This window comes from Myotis brandtii, unplaced genomic scaffold (assembly GCF_000412655.1).
Source record: "Myotis brandtii unplaced genomic scaffold, ASM41265v1 scaffold363, whole genome shotgun sequence".
Classification (NCBI taxonomy): domain Eukaryota; kingdom Metazoa; phylum Chordata; class Mammalia; order Chiroptera; family Vespertilionidae; genus Myotis; species Myotis brandtii.
Genome location: NW_005363938.1, coordinates 5319383 through 5335784, shown reverse-complemented (window position 1 = coordinate 5335784; position 16402 = coordinate 5319383). Strand labels below are relative to the sequence as shown.

General features: G+C 44.7%; 1 protein-coding gene across 3 annotated transcripts in view; it reads right to left on the bottom strand.

The window, feature by feature from the left end:
* The window catches only part of CALN1 (calneuron 1), a 425613-nt gene that overhangs the window by 319949 nt on the left and 89262 nt on the right, over positions 1-16402 (bottom strand). The gene's annotated exons all lie outside the window — the stretch shown is intronic.

The following is a 16402-nucleotide window of genomic DNA, read 5'->3' as shown; positions in this document are numbered from 1 at the left end:
AGGGGTAAGGGCAGAGGGTGGGGTGGGAACCGGGTGGAGGAGAGCTATGGGGGGAAAAAAGAGGAACAACTATAATAATCTGAACAATAAAGATTTAATAAAAAATAAAAAAAATAGTAATAATATAAAAGAAATAAACAGCAAATTTGGGAAATTTTGTAGCATTAAGAAACAAAGAGTACTATTCTTTCTACTTGAGTTCTTACCAGTCTTCTTTATTTTTATTTTTTTTTAGAAAACAGCACTTTAGTAGAAAAGTAAACATAAAGCTTCAATATGCAACTCACAAAAGAAAAAAATCAAACGGCCAACAAGTACATTTTAAAATGTGCATGCTTGCTTATGATCCCAGCAATCCAGAATAAACAATTCGAAACCATTTTGGCTATCAAGTTTCAAAAAGAGCTGATGCCAATATCGAATGTGGGTGAGGATGCGTGAAAATGAGCCCTCTCCTATTGCAGCTGGAAGTGTAATGGGGAAAATCTTTAGGAAAAGGTCCCAGATTCTTGACCTGATCATTCCACTCCTGCGAATGTATTCTTAGAAAAACACTCATGGATGTGCAATATTTTTCAACAGTAAAGTAAAAAATAACACATGCCCATGTGAGGACTAGAACGCATTTACTAAACATGATGAGGAAGCAGCATATGGAACAACCTGGAAAAACACCCACAAAATATTAAGTTAAAAGACAACTTGTACAAGAGTATTCCCCTCACCACCTCTTCTAATAAAGAGAGGAAGGCTTCATAAATGTCTAAAACACCCAAACACAAACTCTGGGAGATTTTATCCCCAAACTGTGGCCCACGGTTATCTCTGGGATCATGGGATTAAAAGTATATTTTATCTTCTCCTGTTTTCTTATTTGCTGATGTTTGACCACAAATGTTTTGCTTTGTACTTCACATTTACGCACGTAAAGACAGTGCTCAGAGGGTGGCAGTCTCCTTCGAAAAGCCCTGAACCGCTGGTCAATCTACAGGCCATGGCCCACAAGGCAGACTGCTCCCAAACATTTCTAAATGAAGGCTGAATGGATCTGAGCTGGGCAATTCGGTGCTACAACTATTCCTGAAACTGTGTGCGCTGCCTGACTGGCTCCACCAGGAGACTGGTGACAGCCAGTATCCACGGAGCTGTGACCACAAGGGGGGCCCCTGTGGCACCCCGACAGGCCTCATCCCCTCACCCCCAGGCAATGCAAGAAGCACTGAGCCAGAGGGGGGAAAAGACTGGGGGGTGTGCAGCAGGCGTTACTTCCAGCCCCTCCAGGGTAAAGGGCTCACTGCTCCCCCAAGAGGCACCATGTATCAGCCCTGATAAATGCAGGGATCCAAAGAGCTTCCTGGAGAAAAGTGAGACATGAAGATTCCATGCATCGGAAAGGCAGGAGAAAGAATGTTAAACCACCACACCCTTTCCAAAGAACCTTTTACTCTGTGCAATAAGTCAATCAGTTTCCCAGTGATTCGAGTTATAACATCTGACCTGCTTGCTGCTATTTCTGATGGCGCTTTCTGCTGCTGTTCACACAGATGATTTTCTCTGCCTTCCCTTCCCTCTGCCAATTACCTAATGATCTGGAAACTCCATTCAAATTTATGAGGGAGTTCCTATTTAAGAGGCCCCTACCGTGAATTATTCAATTTCAGTGCAAATAATCACTCCCTAACTCATCTGTTCAGATCTACCTAAAGGATTCTATCAAGAAAAACCTTGATTTTACTTTGTTTCCTCTCCTGCATCTTCTCCAAAGAATTCAAGGTACTAAAAGTAGTAGTTCATTTAAGTAACTTCCATTCCTCCCCTACTGATCACCTCCCCAGTGCCCGGTGTATTATCTCTGCTTTACACTGAGCAAATAATCACAGAGCAAATGATGGAGACAAAGATTACTGCAGGGAGACCATCTTGCAAACCAACACAGGCTTGCTCTTCCCAACTGATGTCCGAGTCTTCAGATCATAGCTGGATCCCCACAGGACTGCCCTCCAATTAAACTCAAGAAACATCTCTAATCATGCCTTACAGGCAAAGCACTGCGCCAAGAACTGTGGAGAAAACACACACACACAGCCCACACACGGCACACACACCAAACCCTTTAAAAAGCTCACAATGTAGAAGGGGAAGAAGAGACATGACTGCAAGTTAGCTTAGCTCATGGAGGGTCTATCTATTACCTCATTGAAAGGGATGTCTTCTAAAATCTCTTTAATTGTCTTTTCCAGGACTCTGTTATTCTAACTGTGATACTTAGTGCAAGCCAATACGCATTAGGGTAAATGTCTAGGTAAGTAAGTATTATACATACACAGAGAGGGAGAAATTAAATTCAGCTTCACCGGGAAGGTCAGATTTAACGTTGCCTCTGCATGACAAGGAGCAGATAGAGTACAGCAAGGACACAGAGGTCGGTCTCGGTGGAATTTGAAGACACAGAAGTGACTGTGTCCGATGCCCAAGGAGGCCAACGGAAAGTCACTAAGAATTCAAAATGCAACTGGAAGTCTCTGGAAGCCCAGAGTGGCATGACTCACCTTGTGTTTTCAGTGGATGGACCAGTCGGAGCTGGCTCAAGTCCAGACCAGAATAAGAGCAGTGGCAGCGGGGTCAAACATTGGTGCCAAACAACAAAACTGACACATTGATCGAGCACGTGTGGGTGGGGAGCGAGAGCCAGAGATGACAACAAGCTTCTTATTCTGTGTGTCCGTGGGGCTGGATGCTTCGGGCCAGGCAGGAGAACACACTGTAGATTGGGAAGGAACTGGTCTCTTCTGCTTGGACCCTGCTGAGTTTGGAGTGCCCGTGGGATAATTTACACCTAAAGTCTGATAAGACGGTGATGCTCAAGAGATACTTAAAGCATAGAGGAGTGGAAAAGATTGTTCAAAGAAAGAAACTAGAGAGAACATGAAAAGAAAGAGGCAAATGCATGAACTGTGGGAACACCTACATTTGAGGGTTGGAAAGGGAAACATGAGATAGAGAAGTGTGATGGGCTGACTTGTGTCTCCCTACAAATTCATATGGTGAATTCCTAACCTCAGAATGTGACCGTATTTGGAAATAGGCTTTAAAGAGGTAATTAAGTTAAAATGAGGTCGAGTGGGCCCTGGTTCAATATAACTGGTGTCCTTATAAGAAGAGGAAATTTGAACACAGACACACAGAAAGGAAAACCATGTGAAGATGCAGAGAAGACAGCCATCTACAAGCCAAGGAGAGAGGTCGGGCAGAGAGCCTTCCCTCACGGCCCTCAGAAGGGACCATCCTGCTGACACCTGGGTCTTGGACTTCCAGACTCCAGAACTGAGAGAAAATAAATGTCTGTAGTTTAAGCCACCCAGATTGTGCTGCTTTGTTACAGCAGCCCTGGAAAACTAATACCAAAATCTAAGGGGTGAGAATAAGCCAGCACAGTTCATTCAGGGGGCAGGTCCATAGGAAAAGGTTGGAGAACGGTGTCAAATATTGCCAAGTAAGAAAAATGAGTCCACCTCGTTAGATTTTAAAGTGAGGATGTCAGTGATCTTTGAAAAGCAAGTTCATAATGCATTAAGTACCTACGACTTAATATCATAGGGACCAACCGTAGGGTTGGCCAACAGCAAAGAGCTAAGGGACAAGCCTCAGGTCAGGTGAACCAGTGAGAGCAGCAGGGGCAGACCCTCCTTTTCAGAAGCTTTGCAGTAAAGAGGGGGAGTGAAATGAGATAGCAGCCTGGGGAGGCGCCGAGGTCAAGCAAAGTTTTGGGGAGACTTATATTTATGAGCTAAGGAAAGGCAAGTTTGATATTTGAGCTGAAGAGAAAGGAAAACTGATAAGATTAATGGCAGAGCCATGCTGTCCTTGTAAACAAATAAGGACACTTCTTTCTTAGAAAGAGGAAGAAAGGAGAAATTTTGAAGTAGAAAAGATGGAGAGTGTTGAGGTCAAGGGAAGAGGGAGTGGAGTTCATGCCTTTAATCTATCAAAGTCATCTCAGGGGAGTAGAAAATTTAGAAGAGTAGAAGAAATTCAGGAATACAGCAATAGTAAAGAGGACAAGAAATCAGCCAAGGGTTCAAAAGAAGGAGTAGTAAAAATAATTTAGGGCCCAGGTGTAGTTGAACAACATAAAATTTTAATGGAATCAATTTAGCTGACCGAGAACTTGAAAAAGTGAATGGTTAATGTTATTCTAGATGGAGGGTTGCAACGTGAATACAGCAACAGGCCTGGGAAATGAACAAGTACAGGGCTCTGGGGAATTCAGAAATGTGATTGAGGATTCTAGAGTAGGCTTGCTAATGACCTCTGAAGAGATAGTCATTGCAGGTTGGAAGGCAGAGAGAAGCAGTGAAGAGTTATCCAGAAGCGGAAGCAGCAAACTACAACCATGAGCCAAAATCCAGTCCACCTCTGTTTTTGTAAATAAAGTTTTATTGCAACACAGACTGCTCATTCATTTACAACTTGTCTATGGTTGCTTTCTGGCTATAATTGCAGAACTGAGTAATTGCAACAAGGACCGTATGACCTACTACAAAGCTTAAAATATTTACTATCTGCCCCTTTAAAAAAAAAAAGTTTGCTAACCATTAAGTGAACGGGCTGTAGTGTGAAAGTCAGGAGGCAACACCAGGCCAGCGAGAAAAGAGGGAGCACCAAGGCCAGGCCAGCTGATGACCAATGAGCCATCAGGCGGCCCAGCCTGTGATCAAGGACAGAGCAATCAAGGCAAGGACCGGACTCAGGAAATCCAGCCCAGAGAGCAGACCTGAAGTGACAGAGAACTCTCCACCAGGTGTGGAACCCCCACTGAGACTCCTATTTGGGTAATGTGATCAATCAATCTGAACAATCCAGCAAGAACAGAACAGAGACTACCATGCTCAAAGCACAGCAGAGCCACAGTCTCAGAAACCTGTGACGACATGGGTAAAGGGTAGCCACCAAAGGAGGATTAAGACCAAACTGAGTGCAGTAGTAAAGTCTGTAAGTCAAATGCAGAACAGGTATCTGGTGCTTACCGTGCACAGGGTTGCCCCAACTGACATTCCAACCTTACCCATTGTTGTGGATTCTCTTCTTTATGAGCTGGGGTTTGCCCACATGTGGGCCCATCAGTTGACACATCTACAGAGAGCTAGAAAAGCAAAGACTGGGGAAATAGGACAGGGTCAACACCAGCAGGACCGACTCCCATGGTGTGAGGGAGCAGCACCCACCCCCGTGAAGGTAAAAGGGTGCTCTGAGAGGGGCACGTCGGAGTCTGCATGAAAATGTCCTAGGGAAGTCCTCTGAAACGCCTAGCACACCTGGACAATCGGCATTACAGAGGCAGTACAGCCTAGACCAGTGATGGCGAACCTATAACACGCGTGTCAGAGGTGACACGCGAACTCATTTTTTGGGTTGATTTTTCTTTGTTAAATGGCATTTAAATATATAAAATAAATATCAAAAATATAAGTCTTTGTTTTACTATGGTGGCAAATATCAAAAAATTTCTATATGTGACACGGCACCAGAGTTAAGTTGGGGTTTTTCAAAATGCTGACACGCCAAGCTCAAAAGGTTTGCCATCACTGGCCCAGTCCAGTGGTCGGCAAACTCATTAGTCAACAGAGCCAAATATCAACAGCACAACGATTGAAATTTCTTTTGAGAGCCAAATTTTTTAAACTTAAACTATATAGGTAGGTACATTGTTATTAACCTACCTATATAGTTTAAGTACTGTTGATATTTGGTGCCTCCCCCGCGCTGCGTATCCCGCGGCCCGCCTGTGCCACGTCTCCTGTCGCCCGACCGACGGACACCCCCCACTTCTTCTAACGCCACTTCTTCAAAATAGACTCGCCCAGGCCAAAAACCGACTTCTGAGCATGGGCCACGAAGTTTCAATCGCACTGTACGTGCACGCCCGCACCTGGTATTTTGTGGAAGAGCTACACTCAAGGGGCCAAAGAGCCGCATGTGGCTCGCGAGCGCGGTTTGCCGACCACTGGCCTAGTCGCCTAAGAGCCCGGCTTCCAGAGCCAGGAGACAAGCTTCACCACTCATTAGCTGTGTGACTTTCAGCAAAGTACTTAACTTCTCTGTGGTTTGGCATCCTCATCTACACCAATGAAGACAATAATGGCATCTACCTTACCTCCCCGGGTTATTGAAGGGATTAAATGAGTTAACATACGTGAAGTACTTAGAAAGGAGTACTTATATAACCATTAGCTATAATTATACTGCCTCAACCTTTATGCTAACTTTCATGTGCCCCTAAGTCTTTTCCTACTCTATTTTAAAGACTTGATCTTCTAGGACAAAATACACCCGCCCTGAGAATGCAATGTCCCCTTCAGTCTCTGAGCCTTCATGTGAAGCAAAGCATGAAGAGATAGGCAGGAAATTGTCCCCGTCAACACTGACATGCTGAAACAGGTGCCTTCAGTTGAAAAAAGCAGAAGGAAAGGATCCAACAAAATATAATCTGTTAGTCATCACATGCCAAACACATCACATCTAGGTGATAAATGCCAAGAGCATCAATTAGGAACTATTCTTACAACAAGTTTAAGATAATCACCATGACATCAAGAAACCTATATGTCAAGAATGTTCTTTATTTGTTTCGATGACAGGAGGAAAATATTTGGGGTGAAAACAGTAAATGTAATTATTTTGCATCAGGTAGGGCAGCCTGCATTAGCATCCCACCTGGGAACAAGCTACTGAACATCTGTCAAGGTGTCAACTCCAACCGCAGAAGCAAAGAACTTCGTCAAGCTCCTGTGCAGTTAAACTAAAGTTGGCTGGGGAAAAGCGATGGAAAATCACAAGTATAATTAACAGCAATGTCTCTCGATTCACAGGCTCTTTTAACCTGACTACATCATCCATCTTTCTGGGTGTCTCTGTTTCCTGATTCCCCTGCATGGGAAGCAGCAGGGGGTTCCTTCTCCCCAAGCCTCATCCTGCCATGTCCCTCCTCCTGGTCTCCATAGCAGCCCTGGCCTGATGATTTGTGACTCTGGACCAATCAGTTTCCTCCCTTTCAAAACTAAGGGGTTTAGACTAGATCATTGGTAAGGTCCCTTGCAGCTCTCGGAGCCTCTGATTCTGACTCTATAAATGCTGACCAGGGGCAGGAGGATGCTCTGGATTCTGAAGGACAAAGAGGTGCAAGTGATCTGTAGTCATGATTCTAACTTTTGGGCTCCAATACTAGAGCAATAATGTTTAAATGTCCAGAGATGAACTTTAATGAATATTTCATTGATCTGTTCTTTATAATATTAAAGAGGGAGGGGGAGGTAGGGTCCAGGCTCGTTGTTCTCCAACCCTACCCTGAATGAACCAAAGATGCTGTAATCCCATGAAAAGGCAATGGTTCCAGAAGCCTTTCATGTGAAGCCAAACAGATCAGGAACCTGATTCTCCTGCCTGGGCCTTGCCTTCCCCGTGTGGCCAATGAGAAGCAGTAGGAGAACTTGGAGCTTCTTAGAAACGCAGGCTCCAGGCCTGCTCCAGACCTGGCATCAGAATTTGCGTTTGAACAACATCCCTTGGCAACTTGCAGGGCACCTCAGTTTGAGAACAGCTGTCTAGAGCCCTGATTCTCAAAGTTGACTGGACAGTGCACTGAATCACCTGGGGGTCTGGACCCCATCACTCCCAAGAATCTGACATCACTTTCCTGGTATTTGATGGGGCACTGGGACATTTTTAAGGCTCCTCAGAGGATTCTAATGTGCAGCAAAGTTTGAGAAACACTGAGCTAGATTCTCCACTTCTGATTCTAAAACTCAAATCCCGGGTCAACTGACTTCCCTCTGGAAAGGTCTGTATCACCTTTCCCAAGAAGAGAGCAGGATCACCCACTAAAGTTCCAAGTGATGATGGGTCACCATCCCGAATCAGAACCTGCCTCTTATGTTTACATTCATGTCTGAGGTTACTCCCCTGACCTCCAAGCTCCTGCAAGGTGCTCATTCCAGGAGAAAGCCATCTTTTATCTTTCTCTCTCTCTCTCTCTCTCTCTCTCTCTCTCTCTCTCGGCAACTGCACTGCTTCAAATCAGAGTACAGAACTTTTTTTTTCAGCAACACCTTTCATTCAAGGATCCCAAAGCACATGGACCTCAGGGCCAGAGGCCAAAACGGAGGGAGTAGAGGAGTCCACCTAGATGCCCTTGTTCAGTCCCTCCTGGTGTGCAAGATTCTGAGTCAGCCTGAACCGTAACTAAAAATTTAAGGCTCTGATCTCTGAGTGAGGACCCATTGACAGTATCTGCCAGTATTTCTATTTCCCTCCTTTTTAATTTTGTGATCCTTCTCCTGCGATTCCTGCCCTTTGAGGGCCCCACAGAATCCGTGCCTCTGGGTTTTTTAAAGAAGCATTTATTTCTCTATGTGGAGAAGTAGGGAACTTTGGTATTTATTAAAAGATAAAACAGGAGCCACGCTGGAATACAGCAGTACTTGGATCTACCAGAGCTCAGAAGCAGGTTAACATCCTTGTAACTAACTTGACAATTGGATCTGGGAGTGAAAAGAGGGCCACCAGCCTCAGCTGAGAGATGATCCATCCTCAACCTGCTGCCTCCAAGTGACTCATGAAGGGAAGGGGTTAGGGACAACCCACAGAACAGACTTGAAATCTGAATCCCCAGAAGAGATCTTTCTAGGTCTACATCCATGAGTTTGCCCAGACGAAAAGTGACTCAACTAGTTACAGCAATTTCACAAAGTCAGCGTCTGCTCTTCCTTTAAAAAAAAAAAAAAAAAAGAATAGTCTATTGATTTTGAGAGAGAGAGCGGAAGGGAGAGGAGAGAAAGATAGAAACATCACTGTAAGAACGCCACATCAATAAATCGACTGCCTCCTGCATACCTCCTACCAGGGATCAAGCCCAAAACCCAGACATGCGCCCTTGATTGGAAATCCGGAATGGAACCAGCAACCTGCTGGTACATGGGATGACAACCGAGCCACATCAGCCAGGGCAAGTCTGGTCTTTGTTGTAGAGTTTGCTTGTCTTTGAGAGGCAATGGAAGGTGGAGATTTCAGGTAGCGCATCACATGCCTCTGGAGGAGACCATAGAGGCTAACCTGGGACCCTGGGCAAGTTACCCAGCTTTGCTGCATCTTCGTTTCTTCATCTGTAAAATGAGAAAATACTAATAATCAGAAGAGGATGAATACTTGCCACTTCCTGCTGGATATGGAATATGTGTTTGGGTGTCTGTGTGTAAAATGAATTGGCCACCATAGACCAGATTAAACAACAGAACAACTGGTTTTAAGGACAAGCCGTAGGAATGCTGGAGGCTGACATGCTACATCAATGTGTAGTACAGATGTTTGAGGCTTTCTTCCCAGGCTATAAAGATGTTTACGCAGTAGTCAGGCCTGTTATCAGTACACAAACAGATTACATTTTACAGAATGAATGAACAGCTCAAACACCCTCCCATTTTTTCATCAGCTTCAGAGTGCTTTTCTAATTCTCGGGTTTACCAAAACAAATACATTTTCTGACAACACAGAGCCATTACAGAGTATAGGGAAGAGGTACTAGGGTGAGGAAATCGACTCTGTTTGACAGAGTGCATGTCATTTACTCCTGCGGTCCTCGTTTTTCCCATCTGTAAAATGAGATAACCTCGGTCCCTGCTCCCCCTTCAACTCCATGATTCTATTACTTTATAATCATTCTCTTCGAAGCATATATTGGCTCTTCTCTTCACCAAGAGAGGATGTAATTAAAATAATGATGAGAAAGTAGTAATTCTGCTGAATCACATAATGAGACCAATCCGACACTGTTCAATTACCCTAATACTGAGTTTCATTCCCAGCACCAGCCCCACACCCCGTCTGCACGGTGAGACCACACAGATGTACAGCTCTTCCCAAACACATCAACGGCTCTAACGAACACTTCACTGAAGGTTTTTCCTGTCCTGTTTTCAAAGGATAGTACTCTACTGCAATAAATATGTCACCAAAATAATTAGCTAAGCTCCCTAATTTGCACTTCTGAGCTTCCATATTGGCTAACTTTTGTTAATGAAACACTGCAAGTGGTTTGTAATCGTGTACCAACTTCTGGGCTCCAATGTGAGAGCAATATATTTCAATGCTCAAAAATGAACATTTAATGAATATTTAATTGCCCTATTCTTTATAAGTATAAAGTATGCTTTCAGTGAACACTCCGAATACTAAAAAGACAAGATGCAGCTTCTCCTAGCTAAGCTATGTATTCAAGTTTCCTAATGACTTTTATTCAAGGGGGGAAGGTCATCTAGGTTTCAAGCTGTAGAGGAAGGAATTTTGTTACAGCATTATTCCAAAATCCTTCGACAAAATATAGATGTACTAGAGGCCTGATGCACAAGTATCGTGCAAGAGTAGGCCTTCCTTCCCCTGGCTGCCGGCACCAGCTTCCCTCTGGCACTCAGGACCCAGGCTTTCCTGACAGCCCCAGCTTCATCAGAAAGGTCGTCCAGAAGGACATCCGGTCTAATTAGCATATTACACTTTTATTATATAGGATATTTGAAATGCATAGGAAAAAAGTCTAATAATATATGTACAGAATGGTAATTGTCTGGGGAATGAGAGAACAGAGAAATGCTATCACTTTTTATGTAACATTTCTGTGTTGCTTTACATTTTTAAAAAAATGTTTGCTTTTGTAACTAAAAATATTTTTAAGAATCAAACCAAGAGCCACCCATTGGGGAAGCTGGTGCAAAATATTTCCAGAAATAGAATGGTAGGAAAAAGTGTTTCGTAGATATGCTTCTTACAACACCCCATTTAAGACATTTGTGGTCATCAGTGTCTACATTTTCAAACAATTGTTTTCTGATTATAAAATAAATATGTGCTCATTTTCAAAAAAATAAAAATAAAAATCATTCAAAATGCCAACATCTTTGAACAAGCAGTGTGAACATTTTTAGACCACTGATTTTCATTATTCTTCTAAAATGTGGTTTTGTCAGTACCCACACTTAATTGCTACATTAGAAACCACTAAATTAAGGTTACCAAAGCATTTTCTCTCCATCTGTTACTCTTAAACATTAAACGTTTCATTTTACACTCTAATAAAGACTCGTTTTACTGTACCAAGATAGTGCACACAGAATGCAAAGCTGCCGGGATGATCTTTCAAAAACATGTTTAAGTCACTCACTCTCCCATTTAAAACCCTCCAGTGGCTTCCATCAAACTCAGTATCAAACTCAAACTCCACAGGGTGACTTCTGAGGCTCCCCATGAACTAGCCCCTGCTTCTCTAAACTCACCTCTTGCCATACCAGCCTCCTTCCTGTTCCTTTCATGCAGTGGTTCTCAACCTTCTGGCCCTTTAAATACAGTTCCTCATGTTGTGACCCAACCATAAAATTATTTTCGTTGCTACTTCATAACTGTAATGTTGCTACTGTTATGAATCGTAATGTAAATATCTGATATGCAAGATGGTCTTAGGCGACCCCTGTGAAAGGGTCGTTCGACCGCCAAAGGGGTCGCGATCCATAGGTTGAGAACCACTGCTTTAATGCATCCAGCTTGTTCATTCCTCATGTTGTGACCCAACCATAAAATTATTTTCGTTGCTACTTCATAACTGTAATGTTGCTACTGTTATGAATCGTAATGTAAATATCTGATATGCAAGATGGTCTTAGGCGACCCCTGTGAAAGGGTCGTTCGACCGCCAAAGGGGTCGCGATCCACAGGTTGAGAACCGCTGCTTTAATGCATCCAGCTTGTTCAGACCTCAGGACCTTTGCACTGGATACACCCACTGTCTGGAAGTTCTTCCCCAGATCTCCCCCTGACCTACCCTCCTTAAATAGGGCTCCTTGGTGAGCACTCACTGCACCTGTCTCCATCAGATCATCTAATTTTATTTTCTATTTGATTGTCTTGTACCACCAGAATACGAGTGTACCACCTCTGTCTGATTCACCTTTTCCCCCAGTACCTAAGCCAGAGATGCATAATTATCATTGGTTGAATGGATGAAAATGTACTCCAAGTACACAGATTTGTGGAGCATGAGATAAAGTAACTACTTAAATGGTCTTATTGATAGCAGCACTGCCCCTTAATGAGACTTTTAAAAATAGGTCATCACCTTCTCAGGCAGACTGATCAGACAATGCTGCCCATAGCCCTGCCAGTGGGGGAAAAAGTGAGCTGTTTAGTCTTAGCCACCGTTTCATTTTTTTTTATCCACCTCATTACCTAAATCAGAAACCCAGTAGTCACGCTGTACCCTTCCCTTTCTCCTACTCCTACATCAATTAATCAAGAAGTCTCACCAACATCCCTTCCTGTGGAAGACATGCCCAACTTCTTCTAGGTCGCCGTGTTTTCACAGGATCATTCGTGTCTTTCAGAAAACTACCTCTCCCCATTCCAATGATATTTCAGAAAACTGCTACTAAGCATGAAGACCCAAAGCTATGCCAAGTGGACATTTCCTCTGTGCATTTGAATGTAACAGAAGAATATGAGATGATGATGATGATGATGATGATGATGATGATGATGATGATGGAGGAGGAGGAGGAGGAGGAGGAAAAGGCTGGAGATCATTTGCTTCCATACTATTACCCGAGAGAAACCATGGGCCATTCCCACCACCAATATCCCCTCTGCCTAACTCCTGTCTGCTCCAAGCCTGGCTTTTCAGGTGTGTCTTCAGTCCTGCGAGTTCCCATCAATACTGCTAATACATTCTCTTTGGTTTAGTTGTTATACAGAGTTGGTTTCTGTTGCTTGCAACCCAGGAACTCTGAGAATTCTCCTAAACCAGTGGTTCTCAACCTGCTGGCCCTTTAAATACAGTTCCTCATGTTGTAACCCAACCATAAAATTATTTTCGTTGCTACTTCATAACTGTAATGTTGCTACTGTTATGAATCGTAATGTAAATATCTGATATGCAGGATGGTCTTAGGCGACCCCTGTGAAAGGGTCATTCGACCGCCAAAGGGGTCGCGACCCACAGGTTGAGAACCACTGTCCTAAACGTTTGCCCAATCCATCTCTTCTGCTCCACAACCCCACATGGCCTCAGCACTAGCCACCTCACTGGTATCCACTCCTCTGGTCTTTCTGCCAAATCCATTCTCTACAAGGTCCCCAACAAGTCTTACCTAAAATTCAAATCTGACCACGCTCGCCCATCCCCTAATGGAGAAATGTGGAACCTCCAGTCCTGACCAAAGACCTCCATCTATCATTCCAGCTTCTTCTCTCGTCACTCTCTGCCTCGACCTGTAAGCTCCAGGAACTCCAAACTACCAGCTGCTTCCCCATATTTTCTATATGTTTTCTTACCTCTCTCCCTGTGCCTACCCTAGGTCCTCTGCATGGAATACCTGTTTAAGGCTGACCACTTCCTAATCACCCTTTAAGCTCAGCTCAGACATCACTTCCATCCTAGGCTAGCTGCCTGCTGTCTCTGACCACAAATGTGTGCCCCTGATACATGGTCTGCCTTCCCCACTCACCTGTGAATTTTTTATGAGAGGTGCTGTGTCATATTTATCTCAATATCCATACCACATACAGGCACTGAATACATTTTGTTAGATAATATATTAACTAACCACTTATTAGATGGTTTTGTTCAAGTGATTAAAATCACAATTCACTTTGAAAACCGCAGGTCGGATGCAACCACTGTGTTTTCATTTTCCGTCTTTCTAACCACATTCAGAATTACTCTGAAAAGGAGTGACGGAGGGATCAGTCTAGGCCAGTGATGGTGAACCTATGACACGCGTGTCAGAGGTGACACGTGAACTCATTTTTTTTGGTTGATTTTTCTTTGTTAAATGGCATTTAAATATATAAAATAAATATCAAAAATATAAATCTTTGTTTTACTATGGTTGCAAAGATCAAAAAATTTCTATATGTGACACGGCACCAGAGTTAAGTTAGGGTTTTTCAAAATGCTGACACGCTGAGCTCAAAAGGTTCGCCATCACTGGTCTAGGCTCTGCCCATCTGGAAGACGGTTTCATCGCCTGAGAGCCAGGACGCACAGTTTTTAACAGGAATCGGAGGCTATTGTTCACTGCGCTGCCTTTTCATCATAAAAGGATATTTCAGACAGTCTGACTACATTAGTTTAAGCCTCCAGTGAAGGGCAAAGATGCCACCCACCCCACACTAATGTGAGCACGCTGACAGGGAGCATGCGAACAAACAAGCAGCAGCCCACAATCAACCCAAACCTGGTCTTGCACCTCCCGAGGCTGGGATATGGGCCCCCCAGAGGGCAGGGCCTCCTCCCCTGACCCACTGCACACAAGTCCAGCTCCTCCAGAGCTTGAGCTTCCTCATCAGGAATGAGGAATGAGACGCCGACCTAGATTCACTCAGCAAACACAGACAGGGCACCCACTACGGGTCTGACTCTGAAAGAGGCACCAAAGGTCAAAGGTGACTAAAATACCCTTCAGATCATAAGCAGCAGTGTGGAAAGAGCCCGGGACTTAGAATCAGAAAGCCCGGCCTCTTAGAATCAAACCATAACCCTGCCTCTTCCCCACAAGCTGCGTAGCCCCAGGAAAGTTATTGAACCTAACCTCCCTCAGCATCCCTTTCCAAATATGAAAAATGAGGATTATGTGAGTTCAAATGTGTGACAGCGTCTTGCAGCAAGCAGAGGCTCCGAACTCTGAATAAAGAGTGTCTTCAAAGACCTGAAACGTCCAAAGTTCTATCAGAGCCAGGAGAATTCCTCTCAGCATAAGAACTAGCGGCCTTTCTGCCACCCAAGAGTACGGCATGGGCGGCCGGTGGTGGACTGGGCTGGCAAAGCCTGGACTGCAGGCATAAGTACCAGTGCACAGAAACCTCTCTCGCTGGCTGGTGGCCTCGGAGCACACTGTCCACTCGCTACGGAAAAGAAATTTCTAGACTGGAGCCCAACACTCCCCAGTATTAAGCACTGATCAGAGTCCTCCCACCGTGGAGATAAATGTTCAAGTCAACCAAACAGCTGTCATACACACACACACACACACACACACACACTGCATGCCAATCCCCACCGCCCCTTAGAGCGCACACACACACACACACACACACCCACACCCTCACTGCATGCCAATCCCCACCGCCCCTTAGAGCAGTGTGTCTTCATCAAGTCATACCCATCAGTTTCTCCACAGAACCAGCTGAATTAAATTATTTTCTTTCTAAAAAGCCCTTACTCTGCACCCTCACCGAAGGCCTGATTACTGGCAATAGTTACATTCCGAGTTCAGAGAAAGGTGATCGTTCTGAGAGGATTTAGCGCTCCTCCAATAAAATAGCCTAGGGATTGGGTTTCCTCCGAGTTTTGTTTTCATTACTCCACTTGGATCTATCCCGTAACCAATGTCAGTGTCCTAGACCAGCTTCTCAGTAAACATCGCTGTTCTCCAGGCAGCTGGTGCCATGAAAAACCCACAGGTCTGCAGTGAACTCAGAAAGGAGGGCCCTGCTGCTGGGGGAACGCAGCCCAGAGCATCCACGGGGCACTCACCAGGGCCACCACCAACTGCCTAAGGGACTAGCAGCGCTGGCTGTGCAGCTCTGGAGCCCAGGAATGAATCCTGACTGGGTGCCACAACAGAGCTGCAAGCACCGGGGAGGGAGGTCTCACTTGCCATCTAGGCTTCAGTCAAAGCCTCAGATAAATAAAATTGGGACTCCATCAACACTCCCCTTCCCCGCCCCCCCCCCAAAAAAATGAAATTAAAACCACCAGCAAGCCAAGGAGAGCTGCAGTCAGGCTTTGATTTGAAAAAAAAAAAAAAAAAAACCTGTCCTGCTCTAGCCTCCAGACAATTTCACACCAAATGGCTTTAAAACCCTTTCCAAAGCTCTGATGCCTGACTTGAAAAAGAGTTTATCTTTTTTACTAAAAGTCGGCAGTTAAAGATGCAAAATGTGGAAATCCTGAGAGTTAAGAGTGTTCCCATTTGCACAGACGCTGGGTGTGTCTCGACATACAGAGGGCAGAAATTTCACCCTTCTTCTAGAGGTCACCTCACCTCTATCACGAGGCCGCTCTTATCCACTCTAGAATGTAATTATTATTACAACTAATCAGACTTCGCGACCCAACATAGCCACACACAGTCAGCAAGGAGCCCCTATTCCCTGAGCCCAGGTTAAGTCTCCTTTTTCTGCGAACACACAGGCTCAGGGGCTGGGATGGCGCCCCGGTCTTGGCACCCAAGGAACTGCAGTCGCCGTTTCACCTGGGCTGAGAGCGGGAACCTGGGCAACGGCAAGGAGGGCGCCTTCCCCACACACTCCTCCCCAAACCAAAAAGAGCTGTGCAAGCGCCGCGGCGGGCCGGGCGGGGGCAGAG